General features: G+C 42.7%; 1 protein-coding gene across 1 annotated transcript in view; it reads left to right on the forward strand.

The window, feature by feature from the left end:
* Nucleotides 1-5,727, forward strand: part of Cfap54 (cilia and flagella associated protein 54) — a 353,322-nt gene extending 347,595 nt beyond the window's left edge. Inside the window, exon 69 of the mRNA XM_023716586.1 lies at nt 5,446-5,727. The gene's annotated coding sequence lies outside the window, so the exon portion shown is untranslated. The remainder of the gene's footprint in view (nt 1-5,445) is intronic.
* Nucleotides 5,728-8,740: the final 3,013 nt, after the last annotated feature.

Raw genomic sequence — 8,740 nt, forward strand, 5'->3', positions numbered from 1 at the left:
CCCCACTTCCTGCCCCACTTCCTGCCCCCCCACGCACTCACACGCTCTGACCTCCCCACTTCCTGCCCCACTTCCTGCCGCCCCCCCCACTCACATGCTCTGACCAAACTCCTTCTATCTGTACGTCTGTCTGTTTCTTGGCCATCAGAGAACAAGGGAGGCAGATTTCAAGGAAATGCAGGAACTTGGGTTCCTATTTCGCGCAGAGATGTCTGATTAAATAGGTATCCAACTTTGTATCTAAACTTTTATTTCTAGGCACAAATTTGCAGTACATATTTACACTGCTTTTTAAAATTTCTATTTCCATGACTCTTTGAGACCTGTGGGTTTGGGGTTTTTTTTTTTGTACCAATATGTTTATCTTTTTTTTTATTTCTAAAATCTTTCAGGGTCAAGGATATAAATTCTCTTCAGATATGTTGTGAATCTTTTAGGTTCTCATTTGCTTCTTAACTTTGTTTACAGCTCATTGGTTTTTTTTTCAAATAGTTGTAATCAATCTGGCCCATTTCGTTATTTATATTTAGATTTGCCACAAAAGGGATTTAAGATAAGTTAGAATTGAATGCAGGGATACAATTAATTAAAATGAAGAAAAATGGGGCAAATAAAACCAATAAATGTAGATAAGCAAGATAGAGGCAGAACTTGAATCAACTTCTTATTTTTAAGAAAGATACCAGGGGCCAGGGAGATGGTTCAGTGGAATAAGCACTTCCCTGGCAAGCACAAGGACCTGAGTTCAATCCCCGGTTCCACCAAAAAAAAAATAAAAATAAATAAAAAAAAATAAAAAAAAGAAAGATACCATTACACATTTTGCATTTACTAGGCATTGGCCACAAACTTGGTGGTATAGTCTGCTGCAATACAAATTAGCAAGTAAATAAACTATAGTAGACTCCAAGATCAACAGTGTTAGGAGGAGAAAACAGACCACATACTTAGGAGACGCACTGGTGTCCCTACTTCTGGTATTGATTCCCAGAAAGGGTTTCACCTATATGTCCTCATGAAAACAGATAATAATCTCTCTCTTCTCTCTTCTCTCTCTCTGTCCCTGTTTCTCTCTCTCTCTCTCTCTCTCTCTCTCTCTCTCTCTCTCTCTCTCAGAGCAGTTTCACCACTTAAAAATACTTTGCAACCATATTTGAGGAGAAACACCAAGTAGCTATTATGAAGACTTCAAAGCTGCTGCTTCAAGCTGCTAAACGTAGATTGGGTGCTTGAGCTAGATGCTGCGTTCGGAAGGAGCTCAGCAGACAACTAGTGCTGCATCAGTCCAGGGAACTGCAACCGTACAGGTGTACGTGAGGTGTCAGGAAGAAAGTGTAGCACAAAGGAAAACCATCTGCAGGAGCCAGCACAGATGGAAACCCTGTATTCTATGTAAACTTTATGGATGTCTGATTGTTGGAAAGAATTTTTGACATGAAAATTAGTATTTTTAGTTGATTTGGCATTATATTTTAATAGGATAAAAGCTTAATACATGTATAGGGGTCAGCAAGGGTATTTAATTCAGTCTTCCACTACAAGTTTAAATCTCCTATGAGCTGTCTTCCTCAAGATACAAGTAGCCAGTTCTTGAACAAATGATTGATGTGGTGACTAAGAGCCAGTTTTGACGATAGCAGGTCCGCTTTGGTGTCCTGGACTTTCGAGTGCCACCCTCTGTGAACGTGGGCAAGGTCCTTGGTGTCCCCGCCTTTCAGTTTTCTCATCTGTAGAAGTTTGAGAGAGATAAAGCCCCTGGCGCCTGGGTGCTGAGTAAGAGTCGCCTCTTCCCACGATTACAGATGCCTTTAGGGAAGCCCAGCTCGGCCTGGAGAGGGCCAAGGGTTTGTTTTGGATTGGTTAGTTTTTGGTTTTTAGTCATGGTAAATGTTCACTCCTGGTAACAGCAGAATAGCATTTATAGAATTACCATCTGCCAATAACAGCTTTCAACTCTGGCCCAAAAAACAGTGCCAAGAATTAGAAATTCATAATTAAAATAAATGCAAGAAGCCCCCGGGGAATGATTTAAAATAGGAAGCTGGAGAAAAAACATGATGCTTGAAATACTGCAGCCTACTAAGTGAGCTCACAGGAAACAGCCTTTCCCCTTCTTTTCAATTATTTATTTGTGTATCTATTTGACACAGGGCCTCGCTATGCAGTTCAGACTCATAGCGGTCCTGCTGTCTGAGCCTCCCCAGTGCTGGGATCACAGGCCTGGCCACCACGCCCACTTGCAGAGCCAGCACAGCCTGCAGTACTAGGCATGGAACCTGGGTCCTTGAGCTTGCCAGGCAAGCGCTTGCGCTGCGGAGCTGCCTCCCCAGCCCCGAAGAGCCTTCTCTCTGAAGCCACTCCTCCTCCTCACCTTGCAAAGTACAGTGAGTGAGGCTTAGTGACAGGGATGGGGTCTCAAAAGTTCGTCCTTAGGCGACTTGAGCGTTGCATGAATGTCATAGAGCGGAGCTCGCCAACCTGGATGATGCAGCCCGCTACTCACCACGTGGGCGTGATTGTGTGTGCCGCGCTGTATGTCACTGTCTGTGTGGGATGTGTGCTTCCACCAGCCCCATCACACACGCATGAGTGACTTTTAGTGCTGTGGCCTTAGGGTGGCAGCCATGACACTCAGCAGCAGGAACTTTTTGTCTCTGTCGTACGCTGATGGTACCACTGTCACATATGTGATCTGGCATTGACCAAATATCATTCTGTGGTGTGTAACTGTCCACAGGGAAAAATGCTGAATGAGAAAGAGGATAATGACTGGGCCCAGGCCTCAGAAATCAGAGTGCAGGTCTGTCCCACTCCTCCTGAATAAGGGGGAGTCTGCATGGGGAGCCCCCAAGTCTGTGCGTTAATTCTCCTCCTCAAGCTTTTAGCTGCCTACCAAACTCCACACTGGTGTGGGGATACCTCAGGAAGTCCAGTGTAAGCATAGCTGGAAGCCTGAAGCAACTAGGCAGAGCATTTACCAACTGGAAAGGCAAAGCTTGAAATCCAAATCAAGTAAAAAGAACTTAGGAATTTCTTTGTGTTTTTCATTTAGCCATAGGGCGCAATTGCTTAGGAATGAGGGTCCCAGGAGCAAGGACTATAACTGAGGCCTAAGAGCGAAACAGAGAAGTTGACCACGTCACACCGCCCCTAGATTAGGTTGATTTGTCAGTACGTGAGCTGTGTGCTAAGACAAAACACACCTGGAAAGAAAACAACACTGTGCACACTGGACAGAATTTAAAAGTACTGTATATATAACTAAGAAGAAAACCATTGTCTGTAACCAGAGGAAAAATAAGCAGATCCTCAGAAGTGTCAGATAATAGAATAGAGTGTGAAGACTTGCAAATAAGTACGAAATACAGGTGAAATAAACTATTGGAAAAGATTGCGAATGAGCAAAAATGAGGAATAGCAGGAGAGATACAGAAATTAGGAACAAATCAAATGGGAGTTATGGAACTGAAAAATACATCTGAAATTAAAAATTCATTGAAAGAACTTAAAAGTGAATTAAACACCACAGGAAGAAAAAAACTATGCATTGTAGATACATTAGTAGAAATTATCCAACTGAGTAGAGAAATAAAAATGATTTTTTAAAAATTGCAGTGCTGACAGCCCCTGTGACAATATCAGGTACCCTATCAGATATGAAATTAAAGACTCAGGAAAGCGGGCAGGGCTGGCGCAGCATGTGGTGCTGGGGATCAAACGGTGGTCCCTGTGCTTGCCTAAGCTTGCGTAAGCAGGCGCTTTAGTCCACTCCAGGGCAGGAATGTTATAATGGAAAAACATTTTCTGTATTTGATTAAAAACATTAACTACTCTCAGATTTAGAAATCTCAACAAGCTTCAAGCAGGATAACTTCTAAAAATCAAAGATAAGGACAATTATCATAGAGCATGGGAAGAAAAAGACATAGTACAAAGTACTAAGTATAGGTAATAAAAAGAAACTGTCACATCTCATCAGAAACTTTGGAGATGAGAGGGTAACAGATTGTCTTCTTAAAAGTGCTGAAAGAAAAGTAAACTGGAAAATACAGTGAAGTTTTACATAAAATATTACAGTAAAAAATACATTGCACAAATCCCCTAATATGTGCTCAAAATACTACAGCTCATTTCCAACATACTTACTCTGTTGTTCTTGCCAATGTGTCTTTTACTGCAGCAAATTCTTTTAAAAATGCAGACTTTGTACTTTTTGATCATCTTACACACTGAACTTAAAGTTAACTCTGTCACTACTTACATTAAATCCAAATGGGCCAAAGTTTCTAGTTAAAAGCACAGATTTTAGACACTTTAAATAAAAGACACCAATGAGTAGAAAATAAAAGGATGAAGACATGGACACTATATAAACATTGCACATAAGATAACCACTGAGGTTATATTAATATAAAGATAGATTTTAGTGCATTTAGTACAGGGTCTACATGGTCTCACTACGTACTTCAGACTTGCAGTGATCTTCTTGTTTTCAGCCTCCTGAGTGCTGGGATTACAGGTGCACACCACCATGCCCAGTTCCAATTGCTGGGTCATCGCACCCTAGGGGCAGGGCTGGCACTGCATGCCAGGTAACAAACCCTGGCCTCTGCGCTCTCCCTAAGCCAAAGATAGAATTTTAAACATAGATGCTGCCAGAAATAAAATGAAAGATTTGCAAACATCATTTTATTAAGTAGGCATAAACCCAAGTATGTTGGCATCTAATGATAAGAAGTGCTTATTTGCTAAACATGTGTCCAGTAATTCCCTTTAGGGAGCGCTTTGCCTCTATTAGGAAGATAAGTTTACTGAAGCAGGTGGTCTGAGCCACAGCATAGGCTATATTTGATGCTTTGGAGAGTCAACTAGACTACTGGAGATGAGGCCATGGGGTTACTAATCTCAATTTATGCAGAACTGGATTATTTCCTGAACATAGGACTTAGTGAAAAGTCTGGACTGACACCAAACAGACAGGTCCTGCAAAGGGGAGAGTTCATTTTCCTTGGAGATGGAGAGTAGAGGGAAGAAAAGAGAATGTGGATAGTCCCTAGGTAGGAGATTGACAAAGCGTGAAATTTCCCCTTCAGTGATCCCTCAAACCACAAGTAAAACTGCTCAACTCATAAAAATTAGAGTTCTAAATGTGTGTGTGTGTGTGTGTGTGTGGCCAATGAAAACATTGTCCTTGGAAATTTGTAGCAATCAGAGGGATGGTTTTAGAGCATCATAAGCTATGGTATAGGAGATCGGTGTCGCTTGGGTACAGTAAGGGTGAAAAGGGCTGAAATTACACCTGGAGATTATGATTGTACTAAGACTCTAAGTGGCTGGCAGAGGTAGGTTAGCATCCCTGGAACTGCCCCTGAGACACAAGATGATGCTTTGAAGTACTTCTGGGGAAGTGACAGAGTATTCTGATGGCCCTGTTTCCTCCTCTAGGAATGAATAAAACTGAGAACCAATCACAATGTGACATCAGACTGAGGAAATTTTCAGCAGAGCCTGTCAGCCTTTGGACATGTGAGAAAAAACGGTTGGATTCAATATCTTGTTGCTCAAAACATTCCTATTCAGACTGGGATCCTTTCCTGAGTGGTCACTTAATGTACCCAAATTCCCCAGAAACTGCTCTGAGTCTCTGCTGTCCCTCCCCTGGCCTCCTGCCAGTGTGTCAGCCACTTAATTCACTTTCTCCCTGTTGCACACAAATCTGTGCCTCGCTTTGGCTGTCTCTTTGTTTGTCAAAATGAGCTGTTTTGTTTGCTTTGGCTTCCTCTTTCTCTCCTATGTCTTGAAAAGAATAAATTGTCAAATAAATTCATATTATATCCTGATAAAAATGAGTATACATAAGTATTTTGTCTTTCATTTATTGTGTGTGTGTGTGTGTGTGTGTGTGTGTTACTAGGGATTAGACACTGGGTCTTAACACTATCACACTGACCTAAATTGTCAGTTCTTTTTAGAATATTTTATCTTGACATAGGCTCTCACTAAATCACTCAGTAACCTGAGCTCTCATAATCTTTTTTTAAAAAAAATTTTTTTTATTTATTTATGTGTGTGTGTGTGTGTGTGTGTGGCCAGCTCAGCCCACCAGGGGGCAGGGCTGGCTGGCATGTGGTGCTGGGGGATTGAACCACGGTCCCTGTGCTTTGCTAAGCTTGTTCTAAGTAGGTGCTTTAGACCACTGAGCCATCTCACCAGCCCCCGAGCTCTCATAATCTTATCATTTTTCTGCCTCAACTTTCCCAGGTTATGGGATTATAGACAAGTGCCACCACGCCTGGCTCAATTTTTTTAGGCATTTCCATTTAATAGACATAGTTCTTGGCTCTGAATACCCAAAAATCTGTCTCTTAAGATGCTCGTACTATGTGAAGGCTAACTGAAATGTAAATGTACAGTTCACAATACGTAGTATAGGGCCGGCCAAATAGCTCCGCAGATTAAAGTGCCCTCAAGCAGGAGCAAGGGCTGGGGGCTTCATCTCCAGGCCTGCCATGCTGGCCGCTTCCCTGGAACGTGCTGAGAGGGCAGTTGAGGCTGGGCGTGGTGGCGCACGCCTGTCATCCCAGCTCCTGGGAGGCTGTAAACAGGTAGATCACTCTGAGTCCGATCTAGTAGTGAGACTCTGTAGACCCTTCCCTAAAATATAAAATAATAGTAATAATAATAATAAAAATATATAGTATAGATGTTAGGGTGAAGCCTGAGCAGGATGTTTCAGGGTGAGAGACAAACAGAGGAGGTGACGCGGCCATGGTATTAGGAGCAGAAGAAAGCGAGGGGGAGGAAAGGTGGAAACGAAACTCTCTATCCCCAAATATTGTTAGTTAAGTCACAAGATGATTACTTCCTGAAAGAAGTGTAGAGAAGATGTATGGGGTAGATGAAATCCCTAATGAGACCGCGAATGAGGAGAATGGCTTTTTATAGCATATAAAAGATAATTTTTATCAGATAATGAAATTGTTTTCAGTCTTCGGAATGAAAATGAACCCCTTGCTAATGCAGAGCTTGCTAATAAAGGGAGAGAGAGAGAATGTTGGGATTACACTCAGGGTAGGCAGAAACCCACCTAAATAGTCTAGGAAAAAAAAAGAAGATAATGAAGTAATCAAAATAATTGCTTAATGGGGAATGTGAAAGATCTGCAGTGCTAAATTATAAATGTACGTTTTCAGGAAAAATGAGGTGACCTTAAGGAACAGATTAGAAACCTAAACTCACGCCAGCCAGAAGCAATGCTTCTCATTAGCAAAGCTGAAGATTAATTAAATCTGGGGAAGCTCTTTGAAATCCACAAGTGCGAGTTACACTCGAATACAATACAACTGGTATATTGGTATCATAATTAATGATTAAAATAGAGCTCTTTATTAAATGTGTTCTGCCGTGGTTCACGTGACAGATAGGGAAATGAAGATGACAAAAGTGTGTCCCTCAAAGCCAAAAGTGACTCTAACGGCATCTGCTTCTCAGAGTTGGGGGTGTGTGGTTTAGAGGTGCTATACCTACCTAACAGTTCTCTTCCCCTTTTAAGGTACCCTAGAGATGAAGCCGTGCTTGATGGGAGTGCTCTGCCCCCCAAAATCTCTCTAGAAACCTGGCAAGGAGGATGGAGGGGAGCTGCTGATGGATTGTTTTGGAATATCTCTGGATCTTTTGTTTCAGATGAATGATCTCAGATAGCAGAAGCGGAGGAAGCAGGCTGAAAATGCAAAGCCCCTGACAGCTCTTAGTGCAGTCCGAGGGGGGCTCCTTGTTTGTAAGGCAGCCATTCTTGACAGGGCATGTTAAGGATGGCTAAGTGGAAGCCCAGCTTTACAGGGCAAGATAAACAAAAGTCTGTTTCTTGAGGAGACCATGGAAAGGGGGAAAGTGGGAGGAAAAGGGCGAGACCCAAGGGAGGCAAAAGCCCCTTCTGGCTCGGAACGTGTTTCTGCTGGATGAGGCAGATGTACGTGGGGAAAGTAGGGAAGGAGCAGTTCGGGTGAGCTGGACAGAGGAAGATGTTGCAGAAACTCAACAGGTTTGGAGCCGTTGGAGCTGAATCAAAGGCAATATAATAATTCCAAACCATGTTGCAGTGCTTGGATGTCAGAATTACCCAGAAGCCCACCTTGGGTAGGGAACAGGAGCTCTGCTGTTTGAGACAGAGCTGAGCCACATCTACTCTACTGACAGTGGGACTCACCTAGTGCTGCATGCTGCAGTGTGATTTCTAATTCTAGCTTAGTTGTTTCTTTGAGCAGGACAGGAAGCTTTGAATCTGAGTTGGGTGCATGCACTACCAAATTTAGACCATTTAAATATGCTGCTCTTGGTCCCATTTAAAGATATTTGTGGGGCCAGTGAGATAGCTCAGCAGACCAAAGCCCCTGTTTAGACAAGCTTAGGCAAGGACCATGGTTCTATCCCCAGCACCACATGCCATGCCAGCCCCGCCCCGACCCCGGGACGGGCTGAGCCAGCCGGAGCCCAGCACACACCTGTAATCCCAGCACTGGGGAGGCTGAAAGCAGGAGGATCACCATGAGTCTGAGCTGCACAGTGAGGCCCTGCAACAACCAAATACATTAAAAAAGAAAAAAAGAAAAAAGATATCTGTGAATATTATGGAACAAATGGGTTGCATTACCTTACAAAATCAGGACTTTAAGAGATTCCGTTCTGAGAATTCTTGCAGATGATAAAACTAGACACATATATAATTTTTAATTTGTTTTTA

Source organism: Octodon degus, unplaced genomic scaffold (assembly GCF_000260255.1).
Source record: "Octodon degus isolate 3935 unplaced genomic scaffold, OctDeg1.0 scaffold00004, whole genome shotgun sequence".
In the NCBI taxonomy this organism is placed as follows: Eukaryota; Metazoa; Chordata; class Mammalia; order Rodentia; family Octodontidae; genus Octodon; species Octodon degus.